Source organism: Schistocerca americana, chromosome 1, assembly GCF_021461395.2.
Source record: "Schistocerca americana isolate TAMUIC-IGC-003095 chromosome 1, iqSchAmer2.1, whole genome shotgun sequence".
NCBI lineage: Eukaryota > Metazoa > Arthropoda > Insecta > Orthoptera > Acrididae > Schistocerca > Schistocerca americana.
In genome coordinates, this window is record NC_060119.1 from 492,799,138 (window position 1) to 492,812,577 (window position 13,440).

Below are 13,440 nucleotides of genomic sequence, written 5' to 3' on the forward strand. Positions count from 1 at the left end.
AGTGACATCTGATCTTCTAGAAATTCACCGTCTATCACAGGATAGAACAAGTGACACTTGATATCAATGTGAACAAATTCAGGACGTTCCACATGACGTAGGCCACAGTATAACATACATCCGGAGGAAATGTCTCGGAGACTATACAAACTCTGATCGAGCGCTACCGATAGAGTCAAAGTAGTATGGCAGTACAATCCAGCGTTGCAGAACACAGATGCAATGACAGAAGATGGTGGCTCGCCATAGTTACCTGTGGTGTACAAGGGGCGATCGAGGGCAGTGCTCCAGCATATATGCATCGTAGCGTGACCGCGATGCAGGAAGCACCGACATGTAGGCAAGCCACTAGTGTGACATTCGATTCTTTCCAACGTTAGTGCGGTAAATGGGGAAACTTGAACTATGGCGACGTTATTACCAAGTGCGTTCAACCAGGACCGGCGAGCTGTTATTCTTTTTTTGGCTGCCCAAGGACAAACACCGCATAGATTCATAGGCGAATGAAGAAAGTGTTTAGGGCACTATCTCTGGCGAAAACCAGCGTTGTGAAATGGTGCGCCAATTTCCGTGCTGCATCAAGATAACACGTGTCTCCTTATCGCGTATGTCGTAATGCAGAAGTTAAGCCAACTTAAGCGGGGAGACTCTCGAGCATGAGCCCAATTGTCCTGACCTCTCCCCATGGGATTATCACACCTACGATCCCTTAAAAAAGGCCATCTGGGTTCGACAGTTCCTTTCGATCGAGGATATGCAGACGGTAGTTACTAACTTCTTCACGAAGCAGGATACGGTGTTTTACCAGTCGGGAATCTTCAAACTGGTGCGAAGGTGGGATGGTTGCCGCAGTGCTCGCCGCGATTTTGCCTGACGCGCATATCGAATCTGGACTGTGCGGCATTCGAACTGAAACTCTCATTGTCGCTCATCCTTGAGGTGAGGGAAAACTGGCTTCCACCTGCCAAGCGGCCGGCTAATGTGCCGTTTTCAAAGTACTACAGACGGCCCGTTTGTGTCGAATATTTACTGTCCCTAATAGCGGAGCCGCTAGAACGACAAACACTATTATGTCTGCCATCGACTCGTCTTTGTTCATCAGTGAAATATATATATCTGACTTAGCTTGTGGAGAACAAAGTTTTCCTTTCTTGTAAAAAAAAAAATCCTATTCACCTCACGGTCCGAAAAAGAACTGCCACGTTTCCATCTGATTCGTTTCATTGCACCATAGTAACCGGCTGACGACTTGCTTGGTTACCATCACTTAGCAGGTACAATCAAAAGTTTCAGGAGAAAAATACACTTGGGAAACTAATAGACACGTGTTGATGTGAAAGCGAAATCTCTTGCTTGAAAAACTGAGGACTTTTTACTTTTAAACTTTTTTTATGACAAGTTACTCTTAACTTGGTGCAGTGTGGTAGCCTAGAAAACTTCGCCTGGCTTTTATTCACCGCCTTACTCTGCATTCTCTCTATGTCTGCAGCGAAGAAATGACTTTTAGGGTCCTTGTTCCCAAGTATGCTGGGTGACAATTCCGTTTCATTTTGTGAGTACCTCGGATGTGCGAATATCATCTCAGTTTCTGAAAACCGGCTACAGGTAGGTTCAGTTACTGCTGCTTTCCTGGCTTGAAAGTTCGCGCGACATGTCACCCATTGAGCATGTTAAGGACGTGACTGCTCGCTAACGTTACTGCCACGGTCCTACAGCAACTTCTATTGACGTGGTGTGGAAGCACACACTAAACTGTGCGTAGTGGGGTGCGCGCGGAGTTAGGGGGGGGGGGGGGGGATTTGCGAAGAACTGTGTCCAGGCTACAATTGCTGTGCAGAGGGACTTCTGCCGTGATGAATCCTCAATCTCAGACATCACATACAATTATGCAATTCTGACCAACTTTCTATTGCATTATGGTTAAATGCGAGAACTGCTGCGCAATGATCTTCACAGCTCGTAGTCCAATTGAAACGTCCCCTTAGAAAAATTATACATGACTGTGCTTAAACTGACACAAAATATTTTTAGCGCAACGCAATCTGACTTTCGCAACGCAATCTGACTTTCAAAAATCCATACAAAAGAATGGCCCTGACTAACATTAACCTATACGTTTCACAAATCACTTACCTCACAAAAATCTTCGTTACTCGAACTACTGCAATACAGCGAGCGCCACTACTGCCAGCTAAATAAAAGATTCAAACTACTGAAGGCAGTAACTACTGATAGGCACAGTTAGCAAACGAAAGATTTTGATAGAGAACAAACAATGTATTTACCTTAATAGTGTTCAAAAGTCATAATATCTATATCAGTCCATGATATCCAGTATTACAAATTTACTGTCTCCGTCCAGATCATCCGCTCTCAAAACTCCGCCATCTCACTCCCCACATCCACCACTGCTGGCGGCTCACCTCCAACTGCGCAACGCTACGCGCTGTTATCATCCAGCTGCCCAACACTACAATAGCCAACAACAATGCAAACCAGCCACAGACTGCACACGGCACAGCCAGTGATTTTCATACAGATCGCTACATGGCGTTACCAATTAAAAAAACCTAAACAGCCTACTTACATAGCCCCCATGCTCCCCACAAAAAAAAATTTACAAATTGTTTTGGGCAGTGGCCAATAATGATTTGATAAAATTTTTCATAGTTACAATAACAAAGATATCAAATGCACACACTTATTGATACAATGTTCGTGAAAAGCTAGAATTTTCTCACAGTCCATAAAGACAGTCCTGATCATTCATCATAGTAAAATTGCAGTGTGTTTTTTTTTCTCAAATTCTGAACAGTAAAAGAGAATGCACACGGAAGTAGTGGAATTTCATGCAGTCTTGAAGAAGTAGTGTCGTCCTTCCAACGGAAAGACAGTGCTGACTCTTGACATGCAGACAGGTAATGGGCCACAACAGAGCAAACCCACAGCAGAGTCAGTCGAAGTTTTGAAGAGTGTTGGTAGGTAGGTCATCACAGAGCAGACCCACTGTAGTCCTGGTAGAGATTATGGTACTGGTGGGCCACTAGAGATGCAGACCCACTTTAGTCCTTGTAGAGACGGCCAGCAGCCATCTGTTGCGACTGTGCAGGTGCACAATCACCATCGAAGAGTCTTGCGGACAATATAGCAAGTCCATAAACCACCACTTGTGCACTCACAAAGTTTTTGGAATTGTCCTTAGAAGTCTTGCAGATAATATAGCGAGTCCATAAACCACCACTTGTGCACTCAAAAAAATTTTTTTTGAAATGTCTTTAGAAGCAGCAATGCTGTTATCCAGTCCCTTGCTGAATTATTAACACACGTGCAAACACTATCAGTCCCTGCTTCTCACATATTTTCCATATACTATGACCAACAGAAACGTGTGCAGTGAAATGGAACTTACAAGTTACTTAATTTGATGAACTGGTGTCAATTACAATATTCTAACATGAGAATACAATAACAAAGGTACAAAATACATCATTAAAGAACATAACAATACAGATAACATTTGTAGTAATACGGGCTTTACAAAAGAATCAAAATAACATATACATGAGTGTTACAAGAATTATGACATAAGTACATACATAAAAGATCAGAATAACTTTTGAAACATCAACTTCACACATGAGCAACAAAAGAGAACAGATAAATAATGTCTTAACATCTTTACAAAATAAATAACATAGTATTAGAAAAATTCTGCAACATAACTCTCATCAGCTAAACACATAAAGACAGGAAAAACACAAATACACAAGGGTACACAAACACATAGCAGAATAACACAAGAGGAAAGGGCAGGGTTTGTTTTCAGTGTAACATTTGGTACTGCAGTCCAACCCAAAACTTCGTTCCATAGATCTTTCGTCTTATTTCAACATTTGTTTCCACCAAAAAAATCCAATCCAAGCTTGCTTTCTGTATTTATATGTTCACATATTTCTTACCTCATTATTTATTTTCCATTATCTTGCCTCATCATTTATTTCCAAGAAAATCCTACCTATACCTGCTTTCCGTACTTTTTTTATATAACTTCTCAATGCATTTCTTCCAATTCATCGCAACTCATTCTCTTATATAGTCTACCCCCTCTTAAGCTAACTTAAATCTACTGAGCTCAGATGCTAAACTAAGGGATGAGGCAATGCAGCAGCACAAAACAATTAATACAAACAGCAATGAAAAGAAATGCAAACTGGCAAAGAAAGTTACAGTAAATCTAAATTACCAAGCAAATGCAACATTACAACTAATATGAGCCAATGTGCAGCAACAAGAAAAATAAATCAGTAGTAAAACTGGCTTAACAGAGTAATACAAAGTGAAATTTAGTAGCACTATGCCTGGCAAACAGCAGCAGCAAATGCAATAACTTATATCTAAAGATTACAAAGCTCAAGCAGAAAAATATTACAGTAAAAATGGCCATGTTTAATACCTATGTCACATCTTAACACTAGAGTGATGCGTCACAATAACTTACTCTACCAAAAAAAATTACCAAGTAGTTGAAAAGAAAATTATGTATGCAGTTACTGTTATTAATCCCTTATTATTGTTATTTCCATTCCAAGTGCAGATCTGTTGGCAGAAAGTGTTCACATTAGCAAATGCACTTAATTTTATTTTATAAAGCCAATGCTGCAACACAGCTGGAAACCAGATATTAAACAAAATGAGCAATCTCTCAACTAGAAAGACAATATATATAAAATGTTTCTCATCATTTCATTAGGCATTTTAGTAAATATCATAAATTAAGAGCTCCACAGTGTAATCATGTGTTTTCAAGTTTGAGCGTGTCGTATTTGCGATGCTTTTTACAAAGGAATGTCAATAGTGAGGATAATGGCCTCTTTTTTTTCAACTGTGCCTCTGAAAGGCACACATGAATGGCTTTTTTCCAGACGACTGTTGCACAGCTGGTCGCCCATAACGCATTACGTCAAGGTCACTTAGTTTTCTAACCGAAATATTTACGACACCAGTTTGCACTACAGTGACACTCTCATAAAAAAATTCCACAGATCGAAAATTTGGGTTGCAAATCTGTAGAAACAAAATCCTATAATTATAACAGTGTCCAAAAAATATTCGTCGGCATTGTGATACATTCATGCATTTACACACGTTTCATAACTCTTATAGTACGATTCTTGGTTTCCAACATCCTTTTTCACAAGTCAGAGTCCCTAACCACTACTCATTTTCCGTACCTTATTACACATATACATATTCGTCGACACTTCTTCAATATTTCATCATAATAAATACATAGCATAATCAAATTCCTCACATAGCATCAGCTAATTGATCATAAACATACCTCAGCAGCATAATACACATCGTCATCGTAATAATATCATAACATCTCACTCAATTCTCAAAATCGTCTTAGCTTTCTGCAATAATTTCAAAATCTAAAAAGAATTCTCTGCTCATATCAACAATGTCATCTACCTCAAGCGTACTTTAAAAATCATGATCCCACACCAAATATACCATTCAAAGCTCTCATAGTAACACAATGGTTCCAAAAAAATATGAACAGTTCACAAAGTACAGACAAAATACAATTTTATAAGTGTGAAGTTATCCAACTGTGTAATTGCGTAAACATCTGTCACTGACATAGTAAGAAAAACGTGTTTGTCTGTCTCAGTTAAATGATCAGATAGCTGTGTAATTTATGTGTTAGAGAAATATGATATCGATGTGTAAAGTTTTATAAGCAAGTACCATATTAGCTAGGGCTCCTTGTGCTTGGCAAACACATGGTACACAAAGTAAGCTTGTACCCCCCTGAGGATTAATGTAATTATACCCTGAGGTGTTATAGATTACAGCAATGGAAGAAAACTTTCTTTGTAATTCAAAAATCTTGAAAAATAAATGGTTTAAGTACAAAATTAATCACTCAAATGCGTGTCCTGTAGCGCTGAATGTGTGTCTTGCTGTGTGATAATTCTGTGGATGTGTCGTAGTTATCGTCCTCTGTAAGCAAAGTTCTGCTGAAGTCAATGTACTTACCTCATCATAAACGAAAGTGAAATGCTTTGCGTATGGATATCGTAGTTATTACGTACCTTACAGTGATCAAGAAAGTACTATAATGTGACGTATTGTTGTGCTACGAAAAAGGCTGTCTCATTGTAGCTATACCACAAAAGTTACTACTAAATCATGTTTTACTTTCCAGAATAATACAGAAAAACTGTGCAGATATAAAACAGATACACCACAAAAGCAACAATGTAAATTGTGTCACATATTAATAGCGTCGTCATATAATCGTGTAGCTATCAAAGAAACCAAATGCTAAGTCATCTTTAATCTCACCGAATGTACTTCAAATAAGAGTATCTTTTCAAGTAAACCAATATGTTGCATTAAAATCTCATTAGCAGTATAAGTTCTAAGTATGTAAGCCTGATAGTCGTTACGTAATCGTGCAACTAACAAGCAAGAATGTACAAATTACAACACTGTGTCGTCTGTTCACTATAACAATGCATTCGTAATTACTGTCTAAATAAGCTGCCCAGGTTCTTGACTGGATATTTAACTTCAAACATTGTTGCATAGTAACAGTTTCTTTAGTCTGACAAAGCACACTAGAAATGTGAAGTGAAAAGTTTTATGGCAAAGACAGATTATCCTTCAACAAACGGTTTTACATGTGAAATGTGGTGTAAACCTTTACTCTTCCTAGTACGCAGAGTTTCAACTTCAACGCAGTTATCATGTGGTATACGTCGGATTCTGTAAGGTCCATTGTAAACTAGAAAGAATTTGTGACTAGAGTGTTTCTTCTTATGTGACAATGAATGAGCTTTAATGAGAACTTTCAGACCAATATATAATTTCTTTGCATTTGCTTTACCGTGTAGTTTTCTCCTTTTGTCTGCTGCAGATTTTATATTTTTAATAGCCAAATCAATTATGTCTTTGTGTCGAAGTTTACGTGTATTTGGGAAAGGTACAAGCTCTCTGATTCTGTTCGGTGGTTCTTCATTCTTCAGTACAAGAGTAGGTGGTAAAGCAGTGGAGTCATGAGGCATTTCATTCAGCACATTCTGAAATAAGTGTAAATATCTGTCCCAATGCTGATGCTCTCTGTGACATTAAAGTCTGCAAAGCTTATTGATTTCTTTCATAATCCGTTCAGACGGGTTACAATGTGGTGATTACAATGAAATAAAAACAGGTTTGATTTTATGGTTTCGAAGCATGCGTGACCAAACAACAGATCTGAATTGCGGTCCGTTATCTGAAATGACTTTAGCAACGTGGCCAACTTCACGTAAGAAATTTTTAACAAAGGCGTTGGATACAGACCGTCCAGTGGCTTTACGTAACGGAGTGAAAGAAACAAATCTTGAAGTAAGTTCAATAGCGACAAGAACGTATGGAAATCCATTCGATGTTCTGACAAGGGGTCCCAAGAGATCAACAGCAGCAAATTCTTTTAATTTAGAAGGAATGATAGGAAACAACGGAGCACGATGTGAGATAGTAGATGGTTTCACCTTTTGACAAAGTTTACAAATAGACAAGACTCTTCGAATTCTATTTTCCATATTGTCAAAATAACAAGTCATCCGAAGAATATGATAACATTTTCGTGGACCAAAATGTGCGTAGCTGAAATGAATGAGCTTATTAACAAAATCATCTGGAATGCAAAGTACCCATAGCCTGTCATCAACAGTGCAGCGTTTGAAGAGTATGTTGTTTCTAACCACATAATAATGCCGAATCTGAGTGTGTGTCTTTTCATGCCATTTACTTTTGATGTCTTTCCAAATCGGATCTTTATCTTGTTCATGAGCAGTGTCTTTTAAAGATGTGGTGATGAAGTTTTCAAAGGCGACTTTCTGAATGTAAAGAATACTGAAATTTTTCTCGAGGTTGCCTTCTGTGTTACTTTTCTCAAGCCAGCCGGTGCGCGTGACAGTGCGTCCGCAACAATGTTCTCCTTGCCGGGAATGTAGACTATTGTGAAGTGGAATTCTTGCAGAAACAATGCCCAACGTTTTAACCTGTCATGATTTAATTTTGAAGACATAAGAAATTGTAATGCACGATGATCACTGTATACTTTTACGTGCTTATCAGAAAGAAAGAAACGGAATTTGTTAAATGCCCAAACGATAGCTAAAGCTTCTGATTCAGTAACGGAATAATTTTTTTCAGATTTTGTTAGCACTCGGCTAGCAAAAGCAATGGTTTTCTGAACAGTAGTGTCATTTTCTATGGCTTCTTGAAATAAATGGGCACCAAGACCGATTTTAGAAGAATCCGTGCTAAGGCAGAAATCTTGTGACAGATCTGGATGAGCTAGTATTGGCGCGTTAAGTAGCGATTCTTTCAAAGAATTCAATTCCAACTGTGCTTGTTCGCCCCAGTTCCCAATTGTATTTTTTCCAGTGAGAGAACAAAGTTTTGGTGTAACTAGAATTTGCATATTCAGAAAACGACGGTAATAATTGACGAGACCTAGAAAACTGCGGACTTGTTTTTTTGTGGATGGAACTGGAATGGCTCTGATTGCCTCTGACTTTTCAGGATCCGGCAGAATGCCTTCAGAAGAAATAATATGTCCGAAAAACTTCCCCTTTGTCCTACCCAATTCAGACTTTTCCAAATTAACTGTAATTCCAGATTCTGCAAAAATATGTAACACGCTGTTGAGGATGTGATTATGTTGTTCTCATGAGGCTTCTGCAATCAGAATATCGTCCACATACAAGGTGATGTGTCGTTTTAAGAACTCAGGTAATATGGAATTTAACCTGCGAATGAATGCTGCTGAAGAAATGTTCAAACCAAAAGGAAGTTTCCGAAACTGATAACAAACGCCGAAACAAAGGAAAGCTGTGTATTTTCTACATTCTGGATGAAGTTCGATCTGATAAAAGCTGGATCTGAGATAAATTGAAGACAACACCTTTACACCATTAAAATTTTGAAGTAGTTCTTCCAACGTTTGCGGGCTGTCTGTTTCAGGAATGATGATAGTATTGATTTGTCTCGAACCTAAGACAAGCCTGATCGATCCATTTTTCTTCTCAACAACATGTGATGGATTGTTGTATGAGCTAACTGTAGGCTCAATAATGCCCTCGTCAACCATAGATTGTATTTCTGCTAACACGGTCCCTATAATGTGCCGGAATTACGTATGGTCTAACACAAAATTTAGTATGCTCACGAACACGAAATTGGTATTGAAATCCCTTGATTGTTCCTGTTTTGTGTGTAAAAACTTTGGAATGTGCTTGTAAAATCTCAGAAAGGTCTTTCCTATCAGTGTCATTAAAATTCTCAATTGTTTGGATTTTATTCTGAATTAACTCATTAGTTTCAAATATGTCGTCGGTATCATCCCTGTCAGTACTTGCAGAGTGATTGTTAGTGTCAAGTTCCGTCGAAAATTCCGAACTGTTGTCTAACAGGAGGTAAAGCCGATTAATTTCTTCGTCATGGTTTGAGACCCAATCTTCAAATTTCAAAGCTATTGACTTACCTTCTTCTCTAAACTTATTTCAGCATCGTGAAAGTTTAAGATTGCTTTGTATTCATTTAAAAAGTCTACTCCCAATATAATTTCCGTCGACAATAATGGAACAATAAGAAAGTTCATAGAGAAGCTGTGGCTTTGACAAAAGAATTCTAAGTTGGTTTGTTGGCGTACATCTACACTTTTTTCCGCGATTGCACCTTGTAATTTAATCTTACGTAACTTGAGTGTGGGGCAATCGTTCGATTTGTTGCATTTGCTACAGGCTGTTTCACTAATTACTGAAATGGGACTGCCAGAGTCAAGTACTGCCGTAAATTTTACGTCATTTACTGTAATGTGAATCACAGGATATGCAATTTTGTTATGTTTTACGTCGTGTTCCTGGAGTGGTGGTGGTTGGTGGTGGTGGTGGTGGTTAGTGTTTAACGTCCCGTCGACAACGAGGTCATTAGAGACGGAGCGCAAGCTCGGGTTAGGGAAGGATTGGGAAGGAAATCGGCCGTGCCCTTTGAGAGGAACCATCTCGGCATTTGCCTGAAACGATTTAGGGAAATCACGGAAAACCTAAATCAGGATGGTTGGAGACGGGATTGAACCGTCGTCCTCCCGAATGCGAGTCCAGTGTGCTAACCACTGCGCCACCTCGCTCGGTGTGTTCCTGGAGTAAGATGTCCCTAATGTCTTCCATTTTTACGTAATTACTAGCTACGGCAGCTGCGTCGTCAGTTTCACAAGTACGTTTTGTGGCTGCCAGCGGTATGAGTCATTGCCTATTGTCTCTTTGATGGCGCGCATCGTTATTGGGATTTGGAGACCTAACTTCTACAAATTCACCTTGTCGAGAGGGCCCTGCCCTATTGGAATCCCGCCAGTTCCGATGCAGTTCAGGTCTGTCGTTACGATCATATCGTCTGTCGTCATGTCGTAGATTCCATAGTTTCTTTCTTGTCGGTCACATGGTCCCAGAATCGTAACTACTCTCTGGACCGTAGCGTCTAAAGTTATTGTGTCTCCCTTGATAATAATTACTTTGGTTCCCATATTGTCTGTTTCTCTGATTGTCTCTGTGATAGTCACTACCACGGAGAGGTGATCTTTCCCTGTAATTATTACTACTCTGCCAACGGTTGTCATACGGGAGTTGTCTGTTTTGGTCACGATTTGTGTTGTGAGAATAGCCTTGTCGTGTCCAGTTATTATTTCTTTCATCGCGGAATTGCGACGGATGTGACCTGTAATTGTTGTGTTCCTGTTTTCGCGTTCCGCGGTTGTCAGTGTCAATTTCTAATTCTTGTAAGAATCCCTGAAGAGCTTCAATGTCGTCTTTGCAACGTCCTGGCAAAATAACATGTCGCAAATGTTCAGGTAATTTGATTAAGCAAATGTGGATGAGGGGCTGTATGGGTTTGACAGGTACTGATTCTTGTGCAACATGTCTTCAAAATATTTTACAAGACTGGAAAATTCAGATTGATCGAAATATTTCATCATTATGATGCTATGTTTTAGTCGGTCTTGTGTAACTTGAGACCAATATGCTGAGAGGAAGGCATGATAAAATTCTCCTTCACTGTGGCAATCGTGAATGACCGATCGCATTCTTACAGCTGGTTCATTCTCTAAATAGCCACACATAAATTCTAATCTGTGCCCTAATGACCAGTTGGGAGGAAAACAATGAGAGAATTGATGAAGCCACGCTTGTGGATGAATGTGGTTGCCGGAATTGTTAAATGTTTTGAGTTTACGTGTAGTAATAAACAGCTTATAGTCAATATCATCATGTCGGCGAGTCGCATGTCGGTCATTGTTACGTCGTTTTGGCGGTTCCATCTCAAAATTCAGAGTACCTTGTAAATTTCTTTCATAATTTCCGAAGTGCCCTGTGTTATTATTTAGTGGCTGTTCCGTATTTCTATGTCCCCCTTCCCGTATTGGAGCGCGAGTGTCCTCTAAAATATGTAATTCCTGTATTACCTGTGTCAACTGATCTTGTACTTCCCGGATTTTTCTTTGGTGTTGCGTATTAATTTGATTCTGATTTTGTTTTAATTTCCTGATTTGTTCGCACTCTTCTGTGTCATTAAAGACTACCTGTTTTGTGTCATTCAGATTATCATCTACCTTCGTAGATAAATTATTTAGCTGATCAGAAAGTTCAAATACTTTCTCTGATAATGAACCAATTTCCTCCATGTGTCTTTCTGAACCAATTTTCAGAGTATCTACTGTGTCCTTTAAGTTTTCCTGAGTTTTGGCAAGTTGAGTAACCGAATCGGTAGATGCAACTGAGTCAATTTTAGCTTGCAAGGTGACGTGATTTTCATGAACTATAGTTTGCAGTTTCTTTATGGCTGCTTCGTGATTCTGTAATGCATTCTCGTCACGCGAAAAAATAGGTTGGAAATGCTCACAAATTTGTGTTTTTACGTCATTACAGACTTTTTGACATTTCGATTCGATTTTATGTAGCTCAGTAGTTAAATCTTCACGTATTTGTTCAAGTGTGGTGTCTAACTTTTGAAGATTTTGTTCCATTGCGTCTAACTGTTGCTGTGTTTGTCTCTGGTGTTGTTCCATTGTGTCTAACTTTTGAAGACTTTGTTCCATTGTGACTAATTTTTGAATATTTTGTTCCATTGTGTCTAACTTTTGAAGCTTTTGAAAGATTAATGGAAAATCTCATATAAAGATGTGAAACCCTACAATATTCCCAGTCTACCTTCTCTACCCAGCGGTTCCTACCCCTGTAACCGACCCCGCTGCAAAACTTGCCCCATGCATCCCCCCCACAACCACCTACTCCAGCCCCACTACTGGTAAAACATACACAATTCAAGGCAGGGCCACATTTATCAACTGACATGCCTGCACTGCACAGCCTTTTACATTGGTATGACAACAACTAAACTGGCTGAGCGCATGAACCGACACAGACGAACTGTCCGCCTAGGAGATGCCCAATACCCAGTAGCGGAGCATGCCCTCCAGCATAATTCTAGGGACCTAGGAACCTGCTACACCGTATGTGCCATTTGGCTTCTCCCACCCAACACCAGTCTCTCTGAACTGCGGAGATGGGAACTTGCACTCCAACACATCCTTTCATCCCACCATCCCCCTGGACTGAACCTACGTTAAACAACCTCACTCCCATTTACTCTTCAGTCTTCTCCTCTTTCCCTTTCCTCTTTAGCCATTCACACATCTTTTCATCCTACATAGTTGTGTTTATCTTTATACTATATACCTCTTCACTTCTGTATGCATCCTCTTTGGTTTGAAGCTGGCGCAGTACTTACAGTAGAATATCTTTGGCTTCCCTCTGACAACCATGCCTCCATCCTTGCTACCCTCCCTGTTTTCCTTTCCTTGTTGCTTCATAACCTGAGTTGTGAGTAACTGAATCTACTTTTCCTTCTTCCCTTTCTTTCCCCTCTCTCCTCCCTGATGAAGGTAACATTGTTCAGAAAGCTAGGAACGTAAATTTTTGGTTCTGATTTTTGTGTATCTATCGGCTGTACTGAGCTAAGCACTGGCCAGCCCCTCTATCTCTTTGTTAGTATTTTTTTGGGACATTTCTGCTCTACCCGCGAACTTTTTGCAGCACGCGCGATCTTTTTTGCGGCACGCGCGATCTCTTTTTGCGGCACGCGCGATCTTTTTTTTCGCCACTCGCTATCTCTGTTTTTGAGCAACGTGTGTTCTTTTCCCCTGATCTGGACATACTTGCTTGGTCTGGTCGACTTTTTCCGTATTTTACTTATTTAGAGGTCTTCCTTTGATATTGAACATTACCAACACAATTTCTCTTTTTTCTCGTCCTTCCCTCCGCGTTTTATTCCTTCTTATGATTACTATTTCAACTTTAGTTATTTAATTTCCCTACCCACCAGTTA